Source organism: Rattus norvegicus, chromosome 1 (genome assembly GCF_036323735.1).
Source record: "Rattus norvegicus strain BN/NHsdMcwi chromosome 1, GRCr8, whole genome shotgun sequence".
In the NCBI taxonomy this organism is placed as follows: Eukaryota; Metazoa; Chordata; class Mammalia; order Rodentia; family Muridae; genus Rattus; species Rattus norvegicus.
Genome location: NC_086019.1, coordinates 61,151,407 through 61,172,816, shown reverse-complemented (window position 1 = coordinate 61,172,816; position 21,410 = coordinate 61,151,407). Strand labels below are relative to the sequence as shown.

The 21,410-nt window shown below is 45.7% G+C and overlaps 1 pseudogene; it reads left to right on the top strand.

Moving 5' to 3' along the window:
- Window positions 1–3,301: 3,301 nt before the first annotated feature.
- Window positions 3,302–5,757, top strand: LOC134485057 (sperm motility kinase Y-like; annotated as a pseudogene).
- The last annotated feature ends 15,653 nt before the right edge of the window (window positions 5,758–21,410 follow it).

Here is a 21,410-nt window from a genome sequence, read left to right as displayed (position 1 = left end):
AGCCCCCAGCTGCATGACAATGTAGAACAGCGAGCAGTTTCCCAGCCAGCCTCACTCCCCATAGATAGACTTCTTCCAGTCCCTCCTTATGCCAAGGAAAGAAAAGCAAAAAAAGTAGGGGCAGGGAAAGAAAAATTGTTCTACTCCCAGGAGCCAAGGACAAGCCCCTTCCCATCCTCTGATCTGACCCCATAACCATCCACAGCCAAGTCCTGGGCTCATCTCTAGAGGCACATGGACCCAGGCAGATGAGCCCTTGAATCACAATCGGCTCCTCAAACGCATCCTATGGGTGTCAGTCCTAAGTCCATGAATCGGAGGTGCTCTGCACAGCTATTCAGAGAAGCCTTCTCTTGATCTCTGTGAAGATCTCTCTGTTGGATGTCAGAGGAGGGTGTCCATCCAGCATCAGTCCTGGGACTGTGGCCCTCTAATGTTTTAGCCCATGTAACCTCCCCACAGAGCCCCACCTGTTTTTGTGCAACTCCTCCTTGATCGCCTTTTATAGGAAGATATTTAGAGTACCTTGCAGGAGGCAGGGAAAATGGCACACAGCTGAGGGTGGTAGACAAAACTGGGAACACATCAAATATTGAGTTGGTGTGAGGCTCCCTAAGCCATGCTTGGGCAGGTCTGTGCCAGCGATCCCATAAGACCCTTTGATTCTCCCCATGTACACAGCAGGAACCAATTGCCAGGCCTACCCTCTGCCCAGAGCAAAGGGAGATTGGAACTTGGATTCCAACCCTGGCCATTCCTATAATACCTGACCTTGTAACCCTTGCTCCCTTTGGGGCTCAACAGTCCCCCTCAAATGTAGACAACAATGTCTAGATGGTGTTCACAGCTTTTCTTGCCTGAAACTGTGCTTTGTTTGATACTACAAACCAGGAAGTAGGGACTTAAACTTGAGATCACTGACTCAGGCTAGGGAGGACTCCAGGGCACCTGAGCTCAGCTGCAAAGGCAGAAGCTGAACCACAGTGAGCAGAGGTGGCACACTTTGCTGTTTCTTTCCTTTTCTGCTCTCAGGCCTTTCAGTGAACTCTACAGATGAGGATCTTTCCTCCCAGGCTTAGTGTCTGCAGCCATGATAGTACTCTACAGGGGACTCCAAACCCCAGAAGAGTCTTCAGAAGGAAAGCGCTACACACTGCACTGCCCCCAGCACTCTGAGAAACAGAGACCCTTTCTGGGCTTGGGCCAGTCAGTGCTCAATAGTTAGCTTCTGGCTGCACTGGCTGCTCACAAATAACACAGCAGACTGGGTCCTGTGACCTGGCTGTCACAGACTGTGATTGAGAATTCATTTCAACTGTGTCAGCATAGCCACTCTGTTCCTTCTGGCCCCAGGTTGCACAGAGCTCCTTGTCCTCATACATGCCTCTTCCATCACTGGACCTTAATATTTAAAGTGAGCCCTACACTCAGGATGGACTTGGTTTTCTATACATCATGCCAACCTCTGTTTGATAGGAAGTGTCTGCCTGTGTATTCATACCCCCTTATGTGCCTAGGTGTCCATGCATACCACTACCCCATGTCCTGTCAGAGGCCATCCTCTGGTCAGGTCCTCATGCCTGCATGTCAGACCACCTGTCTTCAAGCCCCAACCCCTCCCCACTCCAAAGATGCTGAGCTTATGGGCTTTGCTGATGCATCCAACATTGATGGGGGTTTTGGGGATTGAAACTCAATTCCTTACCCTTGGGAGGCAAGTGCTCTGCCTATCCCTGCAGCTTGGTCTCAGGTGTTTGATGATAACCTAAAGCCTTTCTGAGGATTTATGAAATCAGTGTCATCTTGATGGGTCAGTTTAGAAACACAGCTTTGTTTTTTTTTAATTTTTTTTAACAGTGTACCATCAGTTTGAGGCTAATCATTCAGAATTCAAAGAAAAAGTGACACAGCGAGCATAGACATGACGACTTTGAAGCAGGAGGCACAGCAAATATTCAAAACAGAGAACTGAGGAGAGGTAAACATCTTACAGGCTTTGATTTCTAAAAGCCTAAAGTCTCTCCATAGCCCACAGAAGCCAGATCCTTGAAGCCCTTCCCAACCATGTCATGACAGGTCCTATTGTGACCTCATGAGGAGGTCCAGCCAACAGATGTTAAGCTGTAGCGAGGCCTGGATTTCTTTGAGTGCTTTGAGAGGAGGTGTGGAGTGGAGCCCTCTGGGACTTGGTTGTATCTTGTGAGCTGTGTGTGGTTGTATTGGATTTTACTGTACTGTGTATATGTGTATGTATCAATGTGTGTAGGATGATGTGTGTTGACAGATTTGCTTGTGTGTGACTGTGTGTACACTTTGGCCCGTGTTTGTCAGTATATATAGGAGTGTGTGAGTTTACAGGTTTGTTTGTGTGTATGTGTTTGTATGTGTGTACGTTTTCTTGTGCATGTGTGTGTCCCCGTGTGTATGTTTGTGTGTGTCTGTGATGTGCGTTTTTATTGGTGTGCTTGTGTGTAAGTATGTGTGTACCTGTTCATATGTGATTGGGTTTTGTGTGAATCTGGGTGTTTGTAAGAGTTTGTCTGTGTGTATAAGTACACTTTTGTGTATTTCTGTGTGTGCTTCTGTGTGTGCCTATGTGTGTGTGTGTGTGTGTGTGTGTGTGTACACACGTGCCCATCCCCTTTTGCACCTTCTTGTATCTATATTACCTGCACCTCAGTGCAAGAGAATGTAGAGCCCAGAAGCCAGCCCAGCTGCTGTTCCTGAGGTAGGTCATCAACCGTATTTTCAAGACAGGCTCTCTCACTGGCCTGCAGGTGCCCAAGTACCTGTGTTGGCTTACCAGTGGCTCCCAAGGATTTGATATGCCAACCCCATAATATCAGATTAAAGGCCTACGTAGACGGCTGCCTGCTCATTTATGGTTTGATTTTTTTTTCTCTGTTTAAGAGATAGAATTAGGCCATATATTCTCAAGACCACTGGCTATTTCCTTATTGTGGTTTTGATTTTTAGTTATGCTTTATTGATTTATTGATTTATTTATTTATTTATTTATTTATTTATTTATTTATTTATTATGGATTGCTGGATTCAGTTTGGTGGTGGTTTTTATGTTCTCACATGCTATATTATTGTTTTGATTATTTACGTTTCTGCAGTCAGATGATTCACTCTATCTCCATTTTCAATGTCCTGCGGTTTCTTCCTTTTACATTATTCCTGTTTCTCTATTTATTGAGTACAAGCAATCATTGGCTTAGACTTGATACAAATTTGCGCTTTGTGACACTTTGACTCTTCGGCCTTTGTTTAAGGTTTACTATTCACTGATATTTAACTGCCTTATTCCTTGTGATTGGTTAATTTTAATTTTCAGTATTTTGCTCTGGAGAGTTGTGGAGTTTTGTGGATCACTGGGTCCTGAAATTCAATGGAGTTTTCCCTTAAGTGTTGGTTTTTTTATATTTCTTTGTTTTGTCTTATACTAATTGTTTCTCCTCTCGTTTCTTTCATCTGACCTTTTTCTTCAAACTACATCCATTCACAGTATTGATCAGATTTGGCCGCCCAATCCTATTGTAGTATGACGATTTTTATTTAGATCATTGCATTTAGTATGTGTGTGCTCTTTGCTTTCTCTTTTGGGGTTGGTTATTTGGGTGGCTTTTACTTATGATGCTTCATATTTTCCCCCTTTTAATAATTTTACTCTATTTTTCTAGTCTAGTCTTTTCTTTGTTTTTATTTTTTTTCTTTTTGTTTCGTTTGTTTCTTTTAGGATCCACATGTGTAATTTTAGTTCCTGAATTGCTCCATCTTTTTCATTATTTGATTCCATTTTTTGTTATTTTTAGGTATCATTAGTACTGATAAAATGCCTACAGAGATTGAGGAGGAGTTACCACCTCCTAGCCCCGATCCCAGTATCACTCAGGAGGGAACCTTTCATTCCCAATATAAAGTATTGAAGACTATTGGAAAATTAAGCCATGCCAAGGTCCTCCTTGCCGACCACTGGCTCACAGGTTCCCCGGTGGCGATCAAAGTTCTCCGAAAGGACAAGCAGTGATTCCAGCCAGCCATGACAGAAGCAAACATAATGAGAAAGATCAACCACCCCAACATTGTTTCTCTCTTACAAGTCATTGAAAACAAAACTAGAATATACCTCATAATGGAGCTGGTGGAAGGCCAACAACTCCACCAGTACATCAGAGAGGCAGGGCACATAGAGGAGGATGAGGCTCGGCAAATATTTGAACAGATATTATCAGCAGTGAGCTACTGCCATGGAAAGGGGATTGTTCACCGAGACCTGAAACTGGACAATACAATGATCGATAAAAACAAAAAGGTCAAAGTCATCGACTTTGGGCTTAGCACCAAAACACAACCTGGACAAATGCTAAACCAGCACTGAGGTGCGTACTCTTTTGGTTCCCCGGAACTCTTCCTTGGACTTCTGTATGACGGGACGAATAATGACATGTGGACAATAGGAGTGGTCTTGTATTATATGGTAGTGGGAAAGCTCCCATTTGATTCAGTGATCATCCAAAAATTACAAAAACAAGTTGTTTCAGGGGTGTATCCTGCCCCCTGTGGGGTTTCAGAAGAACTGGAGAACCTCCTTAGTCAATTACTAACAGTAAATCCAATGTATAGACCAACAGACAGTGAGGTGATGAAACACGCCTGGTTCAAAGTACACGGGAAGGGGTTCACAGGTCGTTGTGAAGAACTGCTTCCCCTCAGGCCAGACCCTGAAATTTTGGGTGCGATGAAATGCATGGGATTTCAAGCCTCTGTAATAAAATACTACCTAATAAAAAGAAAATATAATGAGGAAATGGCAACTTATTGCTTCCTACAACAGCAGGCTCTCCCAGGGTATGGCTGCACAGCCCAGGCACAGCAAGTGCGTCCCGTTACATTCCCATTCCCTAGCCTTGATCCTGCTGCTGCTTTTAGATTACAATGAAAGAGGAGTGGAAGCCTGCCAGTCCTTGGCACCTTGCGGGTGTCATTCTCCCATGGTCAAGTATCTCACTTTGGCCAGAAGGGTCATCTAAAAGCAGGCAAAAGAACCACTGTGGCTGGTCGTCTCAGGCCACTACCGATGACACCTACACAGGACCACTATCACAAATGTGCCATGAGTGTCCCATGCATTCAAACAAGCATCTTCAGTGAGAAGAGTAGCAATAAGGAAATCAAAGAAGACAACCCACTCTCCTACAGAGCCCCATTAGAGGATAAGCCCATCCCCAGCAGGGTCCGGCACAGAGGTTTTAAGGTATGGACCATGAATATAGCAAATGCCCTTATTAATCTTTGTTGCTGCTTGTCAAGGAGAAAGAAACCTCGCCTGGGGCAGAACAGCATCTCACCCGAGAAATGAGACACAGGGAGAGTCCAGAGAACAAGCAGCAGGCATATTCCAGGTGCTTTGTCCTTTCCAGTTTGCTCTATGCACCTCCTTCCTCTGTCTCTGGTTTCCATTTTCCCCACAATTCTTACCTTGTATCTTCTCTAAGTTCTTTCTGAGGTTTCCCCAACACCAAGCCTCCTGTCTCTTCTTGATTTCTCCTATTCCCAGCAGGGACCCAATAGGATTGTTGAGTTCCCCACTCTACAGAATTGTCTTTCTGACCCATCCCTTCAGATGGAATCCATCCCCCCCCTTAGGCCAATAGCTCTCACAGGGTGAGGACTAGAGGTTCATGGAATCTTGGACTCCTCCATGGGCTACTGGTCCTAGCACATGTGGTCATCAATCCCAAGTGCTGCAGAACAGAGTCTTATCTTTTCAAATGTGACGTCCCATTCCATTAAGCCTTAAAATTAATAACAAGGTTTGTCATTGAATAAGTATCAACAACCTAGTTTGTGGGTTATTGTTGATGGTCAGAATCCTGGATGCATGCATAGTTTTTTGCATACTGATTTTTTTTTGTTCCTAAGGCCTACTGATTGGTAACATTTCTAAATGATTTCTTTCAAAAATGTTAACTGAGAAGTAGAAGAGAAGAAGTAATAAAATAATAACGCAATCAAAGCTCCAAATGGTAATCTAAGTATTCTACCTCATATTTTTTTGCTTAGAATAAATTCTTTTTTCCTTTCACAGTGCCATCTTGAAATTCTGTCATATCCTGTGTATAAAGAGGTGGTGATTTCAGACACATTGCTAATGAAAAGACACCAGCAGAAGCTACAGCACCAACAGGAGTAACAGCAATAGCACCAGCAGCATTAGCAGTAGCAGAAGGAGGAAGAGGAGGAGGAGGAGGAGGAGGAGGAGGAGGAGGAGGAGGAGGAGGAGGCGGAGCAGGAGGAGGAGGCAGAGCAGGAGGAGGAGGAGAAAAATCTGGAGGAATAAGTAATAGGAAAAGTGGAATAGGAGGAGAAGAAGGAGGAGGAGAAGGAGGAGGAGTGGGAGGAGGAGGAGGAAGAGGAGGAGGAGGAGGAGGAGGAGGAGGAGGAGGACTTTGCTTCCCTGTCCTGGGATAATTGCTGAATGACTTCTTTTGGAGACAGATACTATGCTGAGCAATGTTTATGAAACAAATTATCAGAATATTAACCATTCATAGAAGACATGTCAATATTCCTGAAGAGGATCACCCCTGGAAGACAGAGTTAGATGGCAGTGCAAGCTGTGCGGAAAGTCCTTAATGAGGACGACTTTCTCAAAGCTGATGATGTAATAGTTCTGAAGGAGCATTTTGTGGGAGTCAGGGTCCCATCTACCTCTGTCTGGGCACACAGAGGTCCTGGCCTTGCATCCTGCCTGAGAGGTGACCTGGATTATTGGCTTCCCTGGTCCACACAGGGTCCTGGATTGCTTGGTTGCCCCTCATTCCTGGTCTACCCTGTGCCCCATGGTGTTTGCAGCTTCTATGGGCTGAATTTAATCAGTGATTCACTGGAGCTGGATCTGAACCCAGACCGCAGGGAAGCCCTGGGCACTGAGGACAATAAGAGCAGCAGACAACATCTCCTCCACTGCTTCCCTCTCTGCTCCACAAGGCAAGGCAGCTCTCACAAGGAGGCATCCAGCCTAACTCCCAGCAGGGAGAGTGTGAGATGTCTGTGGATGAGCCCACATTACAGTACGATTCTGTGGGAAGACATCTGGTAGCTTCTGGTGCAGCTGCAGCAGTCAGGATACATGGAACTACAGTGGAGGTGAGCTATAGGACCAGGTAGCGAAGAGTCTGATCTGGCCAATGCAGATCTGAATCCCTGGGTGCTCAGGGCTACAATGAATACCAGTCATGGGCATGCAATGTGTCACTAACACTGTGTGTGACCACATTCTGAAAGTCTTGTCCAGAAAAAAAAGTGGTCTTGAGCACTGAGTTTCAGTCCCGACACATGGGGTACAGGATAGCAGATTGACCTGAGTATGAAATCGCATGAATATGCCCTCTGGCTGCTCCCTGGGCTCAGGATAGATGGGCCCTGAGAAGGCACCATTCATGGGTCTGCAGTAGTAGGGGAGAGCTTGGCATTCATGAGGCACTCCTAACCCTTATTTGAGCCAGTCTGGGGAGGAGATGGCATCATTTGTGATATGGACTTACGTGGGACACTATGCTTTGATGTATGGCACAGACAGCTCCCGTCCTCCTTGTTGACAGTTCAGACCCACAGCTGGCCTCATCTCAGACAGTCCCATGAGGAGTGGTGTTTGGTTCCTGCTTCACAGTTAGGGCAGGAAAACACCTAGGATACGATGGGCCACTGCAGTGAATACAGGCCATGCGACTGTCTTGTCCTTGCTTACTTGTTTTTTCCTCTTCCTCCTCTTCCTCCTCCCCCTCCTTCTCCTCCTCCTCTTCTTCCTCCTCTTCCTCCTCCCCCTCCTTCTCCTCCTCCTCTTCTTCCTCCTTCTCCTTCTCCTCCTCCTCCTTCTCCTCCTCTTCCTCCACCTAATTTCAGGAACCACCCAGAGACCTTCACAGGAGTGTAGTTCATGCTAATCAGAATGCAGGGCTGGAGATCAAATTCTGGGTAAGGTCTCCATCCAGCCCTGGTTGCTCCCCCACACACCCTGCCTACCCGAGATTTCCAAATTGTGTTCTCAGGGTCATGGAGAATCCGCTACAGTTAGCCCTGCCGATACAGCCAGTTTCTTGGGAGCACTGGGTTTAGCAGGAGTCCTCTCCATCAGGCTCAGAAGCTTAGAGTGAGTGAGAGGGCTTGCTGAGTGGCACACTAGGACCAGAAAGGTGTAGAGCCCTCCAGTGGTAGTCATGAAGTACTGCAGGAGTTTATTTCCTGATTTCCTCACCTCTACCTTGTTCTAAAGCCTTTTCAGGGACCCCTAGAGACCTAAGAAACTTGACTTTGGACCCCCATAGCGCAACAGAGAGACTAAAGCAGCAGCCCTGTGAAATTTCTGCAGAGGACAGTGTGGGCTCTGTTTTATAGAGTGGCTGTGGACTGGCATGAAGGCTGACTGACCAGCCAGTCACAGAGAGCTAGGGACAGTTAGATTCTTGGAGGAGGGAGCATGAGCGGCAGACACAGCAGAGTTGAGGCCTTCAGAGGAGCCAGCTCATTTAATAGAGAAGCATATGCCCTCCCAAAAGCCTGTCAGCTTAAGACACTGCACTGAAGACCTGACCCAGTAACAATGCCTCATTTACACATCACCTACCTGTGCCTTGTGTAGGGTCCTCAGGTTAGATCCTAAAGTCCATCATGACTTAAAAGCAGAAGTTTGCACATCACTGGAATGTGGAGGCTACTCTCAGCTGATGGGACCCACGCAGTCTGTGGACAAGTTTGCTTAAGTGAAAGTTGGCCGTCCTTGAACTCTCGGGTCTTCCAGGGTAATGTGTGTTGACCACATGCAGAGTTATTCCCTAAAAACATAAGTGCCAACATTCAACAATAGGGAGAGAATCCTATACTGGATGGAATCACTCGGCTCAGTGTGGACACAAAGATATCCTATGCCATGGCATGGAGGCTCCCAAGAACTTCTAGGATGAATGTGAGGCACACAAGAGCCCACAGTGCAGCCTGGGAGAACATTAAAGTATCTGGAATTATCAGGGACCCTAAGGTATGTTGGGCAGGATATGGAGCTGATGCATGCTGGGATGCTTGGAGGAGACAGCCTGAGGTAAAATAGAGGGCAGTGTGTAATGAAAGCTAAGACAGAGCAACCAACAGGATGGCTTATCTGGCCCATGACAGATCGACTCTGCCAGAATTAGATGGTCTATGTAGAGCTTCAGTCCTGGGATTGTAGGAGCATAGAAAGCGCCAAAAGTCAGGGTGCGGACTACCTCCATGTTTTCGTATCTCCCTGTAGGTTGAAGAGGCAGAGAACAACCGCAGAGGTGCCCAGTATGTCCTCAGCCTGGACAACAAGTGTCTGTTCAATCATACAGACAGCCCACGACTCTCTCACCCAGCGAAACCTGAGACTGCACACTGGTGGACCAGCTGGTTCCTCAAGAGGTTAGCTCTCTCAATGGCATGAAGTTCAGGTGCTACCTCTTCCTATACTGGCCTGGTGAAGACAGAACCCTGGAGGATATTGTGGTCTGGGCAAGAGATATACAGCAGCCCTTTCTGTGCCAGCCAGCCTTGAAGGTTGCTTGACATCATTCCAGCATGACCAGTCTCCAGCCTTTTCCAAGCAAGTCAGTTGTTGGCCCTTACCACTTCTGCCCACCACATCAGTCGCCTTTCTCTGCCCACTTGTAGGAGATGGGACTAGCTCTGACTTAATCATAGGGCTTTTGATGGGCTCTATTTTTCCTGTTTCTGGTTGTAAGCTACTAGGATTCTCAGGAGCATAAGTGTATGAGAGAAACAAGTGTCTTGTTAGCCCTGAAGCAGCCTGGACTCTGGTCTTATCTGCTAGAGAAGGTGTCATGAAGGGACATGGGCAGTAGAGGGAGGTCTATGGCTGCAAAGCCTGCCTAGGCTCCAATAATCCAAACTGGGTACTGCAGAATTTCCGAGATCACAGCTCTGCAGTTACCCTTCTCATGTCCTGGTTTTAACTACTGCACCCAACACAAAGCCTCCCTTGCAGTATGTCTCAGATCCATTTGAGACTCTGCAAACCAGACATCTTTGTACGGAATGGAAAAGAACCCTTACTGCACATCTCAGGTTGTGGAGGCTGATTCATCCTGTCTGGCAGTGTTTCTTTTTTTTTTTTTTTTCTTTTTTTTTTCCGGAGCTGGGGACCGAACTCAGGGCCTTGCGCTCGCTAGGCAAGCGCTCTACTGCTGAGCTAAATCCCCAACCCCTATGACAGTGTTTCTGAGTCACTGGTATAGGGCTGTTTGGGGTCTCCTCTCCTCACCTTAGCCAAGGAGGTCCAGGGTTATCAAGCAGGTACAGTCCATGGGCTCTGATATGGTTTATGGTATGTTATCTACTCATGGAGCCCTCAAGATTTCTTTACTGCCCAGGGTCCAAAGAAGTATTTGATGCCCCTTTACTTGGATGAGAGGAGACTTGAATGTCACTGCTGCTCACAGGTTCTTGGTAGTTGAGCCCAATAGTGGATGCATTTTTGTGAGTCATATCTGCACCTCCTCCTAACATCTGTTAGAGTAGATGAAGTCTGTCTGGCTGGTTGGGGCAGTACCTCCTCCCCTAGGCCTTCTTGTGTGCATCTTGACCTCGGCCAGAACATGTGGAGTTGGGACAACCATTCTGGATGTCAGCTGATGCAATGCCTCACACAGAGGTGCTGGCAGAACTGAGGGTTCTATTCCCTGGACATTGTGACATGAAACAGACTGGGAACAGTGGGAAGAGGAGGGTCCACAAGGCTAGCTCAGACTCCAATCTCTAAAGATCAGATTTCATCTTTCGTACAAAATCTGGTGAACTAGCCCTGTACGAGACGCATATTACCTTCCATTAGAAAACCTCTGGGAACAAAAACCCTAGTGTAAAGTGGGGTCTGTGCCAACTGTGGGTGCCTGGCATCGGTCAGGTCTGGTGTCAGGATAGGCCCATCCACAGACACACACAGGCACACACACACACACACACACACACACACACACACACACACACACACACAGAGAAACACATCATTTCATGCAAGCCTACACCGCTCCCCCCAATCACCTGCTATCTTGGGATGTGTCCAGGCTGCCTCAACTTAGCTTCTTCCCACCACATATGTCCCTAAATTGTGTGAACCAGGGGTGGTCACTTCCCTTCCTGGGTTCCCTATTCCTCAAGTTCAGGTGAGGTCACTCTGCTCCTCCTGATCCTTTCCTGGTCTAGAGCTTGTCACCTCACCCTGTGGTTCACAAGTGCTCCCAAGGAAGAAATAATCCATGTCTCCATGTTTACGTGGTTGCCCATACTGCTGATTCCTGGCAGGAGTCATGTGTGGATGGGTACTTGACAGGGTCTTGGTCCTTAGTTTGTCAGTGTCTCCATGAACACAGCATTCCTGTGAGACCAAAGCACTCCAGACAGCTTGGGATATGCTGAGTGGCATGGCAGAGTATGCCCCTGAAGAGCAGGCAGGCCCAGCATGGCCACAGTACACCTTGGATGTGCCTGTCTGACTTTCCCACCAGAGCACGACCTGCTGTAACAGGTGCTTGTCATTATCTTGGGGAACACAGCAGTGAGAACCCTGCTGGGGCTTCTGGTCTCCAGGGAGCAGGCAGGGGCCTTGTGCTCACTTGTCCCTCACTAGTCCCCTGGCCCAGGGATTGTGGTTTTCAGGACTCCCAGAAGCATCAGAGGCCAGCACAAGTCATCCTTAGTGTGTGCAGCAGCTACAGGTGCATGTAGGTCAGGACCTGTGCCCTGTGTCTTCAGAGACAAGAAGGAGCCAAGAGCATTGGCTGACCCTGAGAAGCCACTTGGGTCTCATAAAGATTCTATTTATGTCCTTCTTCTGGGCCTGTGGAGACATTGTAGGGAACTATGCCAATTTCCTTGGATGCCAGGCTGTGCAGAACTGCAGACTGTGGTCACAATCCACAGGGAATGGACAGGACAATTACAGGCCACGCTCTGCCATGCCTCTGCCTAAAAGTGTGCAATGGGGTCAGGGTATGGGCATAAGGAGGAGCCCACGCAGATTCGAGTCTCCTTCCAATATTCATCTGTGGGCTGGGTAAAGAAAGCCAGCACAAAATCACAGTAACTTTATATGATTGTCTTTTAAAAGAAACATCAAAGATAACAGGTGTAAATCATGAAAATGGCATCTGTGTGTGCGTAGACAGCTGTTTGCATGGAGAGTGTGTACCCACACTCCAAGCACAGACTACAGGCATGGGGAGTGTCTGTCTACACTTGGAGCAGAGCATACATGCTATCAAACACACAATAAAGGCCATCATGCCCAGGCCCTGGGTCTATAAGCCACTGAAAGCCTCTCACTCCTCAGTGGGGTCTGATGTCCAATACCTTAGAGACATCTGCAGACTGTGCTGTCAGAACATGAAGAGCCATGAGCGTCTCCCCCGGGAACTCTGTAGTCTTGCTGGAAATGCAAGAGGAAAGCCCAGCCTCTAGGCCAACGTGTAGCATAGTTCATACAAGTATCACTGACACACAAACATGTTGAAGACAACATGGCTGGGCCTGGCAGAGCTGTAACTTTGCCAAAGGCAGAATGGCTGGGACAAATGAACAATCAAGGCTGTGGTAGCTCCCTAAAGCCTGGATTTCTGCCCCCTCTATTATGGGGTCTCTGAAGAAGACAAACGGATGGACTCCTAGAGCATCCTGTTGATTAGCTTGCTGTTCAGATGTGGGATGTGGTCACAGTGCTCTGATAAGGCCACAAGAACATCCATGGGAGTGGAAACTAGCCTAGGTGTGTCCTACTGTGCCCAGTGAACTGCACTCTGGCTTATGGTGTGGAGGCCCAGGGTGCAATGGGGTCAAGGAGTGGCATAAGGAGGAGCCCACGCAGCATAGCATGTGAGTCCTTGAACTCACTGCATTTAAGTCCTAGGGTGAGTCTCATGTGGTCAAACTCTGCATGACTCAGGTGGCTGACATCTTACCTGCTGTGATTGACATCACTGGCTTTTACAATGTGGGTGTAGCCTTAAGAGCCATGTTATATACTTGTCAACTGGAAAACAGAACTTGTGTTTCACTTAGGATGGATGTGTGTCCTTCCAAAGTGTGAGTGTACCATACTTTTGTTTTCTTCCCTCCCTCTCCACTTCCAAAGTGTGGAAGGCCTCCTTGATGTGGGCTCTAGACCGCCAACGCTCACTGCAATGATCACTTGGGTTTGCCATGAATGAACTTCTGTCCTGGGAACTGACCTGGCACAGGGCTAGGCTTCCCTTCCTTGCTGACCTAGCAGAAACCTGTGACAATCAAGTGACACCTGAAAGAGTTCCTGTGCACCAAGTTGTGGTACCGTTCTCTGAGTTGCATGCCTCTGTGGATGAGTCCCACAAACGCCAAGGCACTGATGACAGGCCTGGAAAAGGACAGCATAAGTCACAGGAGACCCCAGGTTGATCTGGCAAGGGATAAGGACTCTTTGCTATTTTTAACCTTATCTTGCTCATGGACAGACAATTCTTATGTGAACCAAGTGTGCTAATTTTAAGAAATTGGGCTGGGGCTGGAGAGCAGGCTCAGTGGTTCAGAGCCTGGCTGCACTTTCAAAGGTCCTGAGTTTGATTCCAGTCACCATATTATGGATACTAACTAACTATAATCAGATCTGATGCCCTCTTTGGACACACAGATGTACATGCAGATAGACCACTCAAATAATTGAATCTTAAAAGAAAGGAACACAGGAATGAAAGAAGGAAGAAAAGAAAGTTAAAGCATGAAAGAAAGAAAGGAAGGAAAGTATGAAAGAACGAATGAAAGAAAGAACGAAAAATCAAGAAAGGCAGAGAGAGAGAGAAAGAGAGAGAGAGAGAGAGAGAGAGAGAGAGAGAGAGAGAGAGAGAGAGAGAGAGAGAAAGGAAGGAAGAACGAAAGAAAGAGAGAGATAGAAAGGAGAAGAAAAGAAAGGAAGTAAGCAAGCTGGTCAGCTGTAGAGAAATGGACCTGTAATACCAGACAATCAAGACACACAGTAGGAACGGGGATCAGAAGTTCAAGGCTAGCCTGGTCTACAGCATGAGTTCAAGGTCATCATGGACAACTTAGTCACACCCTTTTTCTAAAGGTGAGGAGGGCTAAGGCTACTAACTCAGTGGTAGAGCACTCGTGGGGAAAGCAGACTGCTGTCCATTGATACCTCTCCTTCCTTGCTCTGAAATACACAATGGTATTAGAAGAGTCAAAGGTTCTTGGCCTAGTATCCACTATTCTATTTGCTACATCGTTAAGGGTGCAGTTTTTGGTATTTTGGTCAGGGATCAGATCTATGAAATAAAACTTAAGCAATACTCTTATTGCTGTCAGAGTGGCAGGTGGATGATAAATGCTTGCCCGCCTGCATCAGTACAAAGCTGGTTCCTTGGACTCCCTGCAAACACATCACTGCTAATTGTATGCCCTGTGTAGGCTTTTCCAGCACTGTACATAGCTTGAAAACCTTCCCTGCTATGGACCCTTGAGTGGGCATCCTGCCTCTCTCAGTCTCAGAATGGAGCACCTGGTCACCTCTAGGCTCACAGGTCAGGGACCTCTTCCATCCCATGGTGAACAAGACTGGCACGGCTGCACACACTTTGAAAAAAGAATATATTGGCAACCCTTAACGAAAAAGATGGTTCTTACTTTCCATTATGGCATTCTATAAAATACGGGTATTTCCTGGTACAATTACACATGTCATTGATTGTGTGTGTGCGTATGTTTTTGGAGGTTGGAGGGGGATAATTCATTTCTCTAAGCCCCTTCCTCAATGCGAGGCGAAAAACATTGACTCTCATACAGACTTTTAATAATTACACAGTTATTTATATATTTTAAGATTTGTTTATTTTTCCAACTTTTTTAGCGCTCTCTCTCTATCTCTCTCTCTCTCTCTCTCTCTCTGTGGGTATGTGTGTGTAATTAGATATAATACTCAGGGTCAGTACATCCTACACTTGAGCTACCCTATAACTTTTTATGTTTTAAACAGCCTTATTATGATATCTTTGACATATAAAGGTGATATGTGCTAGAGGTGAGCATCTTGATGTTCTTAAAGACATGTTCTTTCTCAGATACAGAACGCGAGCTGGCTAAAATCCTTGCTGCTCCTGCAGATTAACCTTGTCATGCACTGAAGCAATGGGACACATACTAAGCACACTCCCTGAGATGCCTCCTAGGTTGGTAGCACTGGCTCCATCCCAGGCACAGCTGGAGTGGGCAGCTGTAAGGTTGAGGACCTGGATTCAGGACACTGGGCCCCAGGAGCACCTCACCTGCTGGTCATCCTGTGTACCTCTGAATGTCACTCCTGGGTTCTCACTGCCTGGCACTTAACCATAGACACCACTGTAGAACTGTCTAAGGCCAGAAGGGCAAAAACATTGTTGTTATAAATTTCTACTATGGAAACATCAAATGTTGTGCTTCTTGAACAGTTTTATGAAATGAACCTGGGAGAAACGCAAGAAATATGGCCTGAAGTCTCTTCTGGAACTGCCACTCCAGCATATTCTTCCACAGGCAGTCACTCTCCTCTGCACTACCATCCCCCTTGTTTTGCAGCTCATGGATCTCCTTGCTTAGCATATCCACAAGGTGCATTTGCTGTTGCTTCTCCAGCTTCTCCCTGGTATCTTGTTTCCATGGGTCTGGAGACAGACTCCCCAGAGGACAACTCCTCTTTACTGATAGTTATGAACTGCAGATCCCTGTGCTCAATAGTGGGGTGCTGCTGTGGGGACTACAACACCAGAATGACTGTTTCTTGGGGCCTCTGCAGTGTGGAAGGTTTTCCTGGTTTGGTCGGTGTGGTCAAAGAAGAGAAGGAAGCAGGTTCAGGGAACGAGAGTGCATCTCTCACCCATTCCTCTCCTGCTCCCTGTGCTTCCTCTCTGCTTCCTTGTCCAGACAGGCCTTCTATATCTCAGGCCACCGCTGCTGCTCCTCACTCTTTTTTGCTACCCAGCAGCCACCTGAACAGACTGGGATCCTGCCTTGTTTGCACAAGGTGGTGGGAGGGGCAAATCCACTAAAATGCCGCCAAAATCTGGTGTAGTGGACCTGTGGTAGAGGAGGTGGTGGAGGGAGGTCTGTTCATATGGGCTGGGAGACAGTGACAGTGGTGGGCAGCACCTCTGCTGGGGTTTTCCAATGGCCAGGACCACTCTTGGTCAGAGTGGAAGCAGGGGTAACTGACTTGGAGGAAGGGTTCAGGTGCTCCTGTCTGGATGTCATAGATTCCAATGAGGAGCGCTGGATCCACATATTACTGTCACACTAGAGACCCTTGCCAGCCTCTACTCAATGGAGCTCAAGTAGGTAAAACTCTTCCTGAAGTTCTTCCTTGGAAGGGGTAAGAGGCTGAGAAAAGTAAAGAGGAAGCTCTACTAATTCAGGGACTCCCAGAGATGTTAGCAAAATTTTATGCATGTTTCTTCCTCACAGAGGAGGTAACAAAAACTGGGGAATGGGTGAATAACCAGACCTGGCACTGCTTTATGGCTCACCCGCCAAGTAGCCAGCTGTTCCTGTGTCTATGAAGGAATAAAAAGATTTTTCTATACACTGATGCATGCTGTTTGTGGCACTGTCACTCCTGCAATTTAGCTCCTAACCAGGTCTAGGTTGAGGGGTCTGTTCTTGTGAAATGTAAAGAAATAAACAATCAGATGCTTAAACCTGCATAAAAGGCATACTTTTTCCTCAGGGATCTGTTTTACAATCTTTTAAAAAGCATTCAAGGGGGTTGAAACCCCGAAAGGAGCTTTGCCATTTCAGGAAAGGGCGATGGAGGGAAGATTTGTATGGTGGGTTACTGGGAAGACAGGAAGGGCTAATATTGGATTATAAAGGAAATAAATAAATGGTTTTCTAAAAAGCATGTATTTTAAATGCTGTGCTAAAAATGTAATGTTGACCCTATGCTTTCAATAAAAAACATTTCACATTTTCTTATTTACTCATTTACACTAATTCGCATTTTCCCAGATTCAATAATTTAGTATTAGTTTACTTGAGTAGCGTAATAAAAATAAAACTGCTGTGAACAAAATTCAGGAATGATAGTTAATGTAATTTGTTGAGAACTGTATCAAAGAAGTAAGATATTTCACAAGTAAGAAAGTGTTCCAGCTCATCTCAGACCTCAGTGCAGAGGTCTCCAGTGGAGACAGATGTTAGCTGCTGTTCTAGTGGTATATGCACACTTCTCTCCAGGAATAGGAGGCTGATCTATTAGAAATAGTGTTAAAAACCCAAGTGTCACATTAAATGACAAGTAAAATAAACATAACAACATTCCTTTAAATGCAGGAGCCATGTCATACCCATCATACACTGAGGGCAGGATATTTAGCACTGAGCCAGAGACAAAGATGTATCAGAAGTTGGCTTCACGCACCCCTACAAGTCTCCTGACACCACAGACCAGGAGAAGGACTTTCTCCAGGACTAGATGAGATCTGTGCTAGAGACATGAGAGTAAATACGTGAAGCCTTTTGGAGGTTGAAGCCTTTTGGAGGTTGGGGTCCCTATTCAGGATACTCCATCCTCACTACTTTGTTAGCCAGCCTTTTAAGTGTAAAAATGATCTCCACTACCTTGGAAACCTGACACTTTTTTGAAGACACATTTACAGTGCATTTTGATCTATAAGGTCAAGGGTTTTTCAAGTAAAATCCTAATTTTGGACTAATTTGAGACCTCTATGAAAACAACAATGATCAAAGTACAATGTGCCTCACTGCCTTCTGGGTTACAAGGTGACTTAGAGAGTGCCTCCTCTTGTCACATTGGGGCTGAAAAGGTGATCTGCTCTGTTTTTCATCAGCCTGTCTTTACCAGGCAGTTTCGTTGGATCACTGTGCTCTGTCCAAGGCTTTTGAGGACTCTCTGGGGAGCCGTTTTGAGCTGAATTATTATAGAGCTCAAAACCTTTACTCTTCCACCTATCGATGCTGGACAATGCCATCGTCTGCTACACATGTGGCTGGAGCCATGGATCCCTCCATGTGTACTCATTAGTTGATAGTTTGCTACCTGGTAGTTCTGGTCGGTTGTGGTTGGTTGATATTGTTGTTCTTCCTGTGGGGTTGCAAACCCCTCCAGCACCTTCAGTCCTTTCTCTAACTCCTCCATTGGGGTCCCCCTATTCAGTGCAATGGTTACATGCAAGCATCCTTATTCCAGAGCACTGAGATTGGAATGGGTGTGTGGGAGCGGGAACATCCACATAGAAGCAGAGGCAGGGGTTTGGGAAAGCATGGGAAGGGGATAACGTTTGAAATGTGAATACATAAAATATCCAAGAAAAATAAAACTCATAAAAACTTCACTCTGTGCTCTGGGTTTACCTGAGCACAGTGATCCAATGAGCCATAATGATCTGAAACTGAAACCAAAGCCAATTCATTCATTCTCTCCCTCTCACTGGTTCTAAGACTTGAAGAGCTTCAAAGTATGCATCTAAAATTCTTATAATTAATAACTGCTCTTGGTACAATAGGGTGATCTTTCTATACATTCTTTGACTAGCGTAAAAATGCAAAACCAACCAAGCAATCAGAAGAAACCATAGCCTATGGTCTCACTATATATTTGAGGCTGGCCTGGAATTCACTACACAGACAGGGGCACCGGAAACTCACAGAAATCTGCCTCTTTCTGCATTCTTAGAGCTGGCATTAAAGGTACATGCCACCACAAATAGCTTTATATGAACATTTTCAAAAGCTTCTATTGTGTCTAGAAAAACATTTCATTTACTTAGTAACTATCTATGGGGGAAACTGAACTTATTTTTTTCTCAACACCTGAATAGTAATTTGTAAATAACAAAGTAACCTTTTTTAGAGTAATTTTTTAAAAAGCACCCAACTACTCTTCTCTCACCTGATAACACACATATTATTATCCATCAGAATGACAGCATCACATGGTGCTGTCCCCTGGTGTGGTTATCCACACCTGTTCACAGTTTAGTCTTCCTGTCTGCTCACCTGGGACTCATTCATTACCCACTTCCCTCTTTGAGTTTGTAAATGGTGTTCTGCTTTAACATGCCAACACATGGTCTAGCCAGGATTGTTTCCTGTTCTACGCTTTAGTAAAGAGGATTCTAGGCTGTCAGATACTGATACTGTTGTTGATACTCTAGCTACAAAGGTCAGGGCTAGGGTGTGCAGGTTCCAAAGCTGATTTAGGGTCAGAAGAGGGTTCACAATACTGCACTTAACAGACTGTGAATATATCTAGGAAACCGTACCATCAGATCTGATCTGAATCATGATCCAGAAGTATTTCTCAGCATCATGCACTCAGTTTCAACTAACTTCTTCCTTGAAGAGCTGAGCAAGAGCTGTGGTAGGAGCTACTACATGGGACTTTAAGGGCCTCTCTTTATAAAAATAATTTATGTGTATGAGTGTTTGCCCAGCATGTGTGCACATGAATGTTTGACTGGCGCCCAAAGAACTTAGAAGAAGGTTTCAAATCCCCTGAAATTAGGGGCAATTGTGAGCTAACACTGGTAGCAATTGTAAAATACTGAACCATCTTTCCAGCCCCAGATTTTGATAACTTTTAGGAGGAGCCATATCTCAATACAGGATTACTATATGTTGGCTAACCTGGCTTGAGTCACTAGCTCTTACCTCTCTGCACCATGGAGGACAATGGCTGGGTAAGAAAGGTGGACAGGCAGTGAGATAGGATGTCTTGATTTGCAACTTCCAGGGTAACCATGGAACTGGTACTAGTCATGAGTTCAGCTGCCTTAGGTAGAAAAGAAACAGCGGTCACTGTCACAGTAGAGTCTATGTTCAGAATACTTGTGCTTAGGTTCCTCAACCCGGTTGCTATGTGGGAAATAAACTAGGCTTTCAGAAGATTATGTCCTGTCCACATCACTTATGATAATTAAATATAAAATAGGTAAATATATTCTATTCTATAACATTAACATTAAGATATTTAAACATTTTACAAGCTCCAAGTATAAGTGTACATATTTATATAATTATTTAAGGAAATACTCTAAAGAATATACATTCTTATGAGTGAACAAAAATGAGATTCATGTGCTCTAACAACTAGGATTATAGGGGAAGATGAGTAAACACAAAGAGCTTTTACAGCACTTCTTTTTGAATTCAAATTTCAAAATAAAAAGCAAAATATCACTTCAATACAGTAAGACTAACCAATCAGCTTTAAAGTAACCAATTAGTCATACCTTTCCTGAGAAAGTCCAACCAGACTAAATCCATCCACAATGAGGAGTTGGTCATGGGCACCTAGTTGTCCAACCTGAGCTACCAGAAGGATGCAGGTGTAGGGAGAAAAGAAAAAAGGCATCGTCAATGCACAGCAGCATTCCTCACACCACACAGTCAGTGCACAGCAGCATTCCTCACACCACAGTCAGTGCACAGCAGCATTCCTCACACCACACAGTCAGTGCACAGCAGCATTCCTCACACCCTTGCTGATTTCCCTCTAGGACTAAATAGGAATAGAAGAGAACACAAATTAGACACATTGCTCTCCTCATCTTCCAATGGCCTAGTGTCTCCCTATGATCATAAGGCTAGTCAAAGAGGAAGCAGAAGTGCCATTGGGCATGCCCTTCTTTTCAGAACACTCCCGACAACACCCACAGTGAACAAAGCATACATACACACCAGAAGTATCCTGTGTCTTCACTCAACAATCAGCCATACTTAGAAGAGCTGTAGCAATGAGAAAACAGAGGACGACCTACTTTCCTGCTGTCTCTCAGCAGAGAGCAGGACATTCCCCAGCTGGGGATTTCCCAGAGGCATTAAAGGATGAACCAATTCCAATGGGGCAATTCACTGATGAAGTTGTGTTGCTGCTTTCCTTCAAGAATGTAACCTTACAAGGCGGTGGGGGATAAGTTTTCTCCCATAAATGTGGCCCAGATTGTCCAGAGAACACGCAGATGGCAAAACCCAAGTGCCTTTGTACTTGGTCCTTCCCAGTTTGCTCTGTGCTCATTCTTCCTCTGGCTCTGTTTTCCAGTTCCCCATAATTCTTACCTTCTAATATCATCTAAGTATTTTATGATTCTTCCCCCAACCCAAGCCTTCTCCCTCTTCTGGATTTCTTCTCTTCCCAGCAAGGACTCAATATGACTGCTGTGTAGCCCACTCTAGAGCGTGGTACAGCTGAATGCATCCATTCACCTGAAGTTTATCACACTCTAAAAACACCAGCTTCCACAAAGTGAGGTGGAGAGTGGTATGAGCTGAAGAAGTCTTCCATACTTTACTGGTCCTAGCACACACGGCATTTATCACAAGAGGTATAGAACAAATTCTTATGCTTTCAAAAG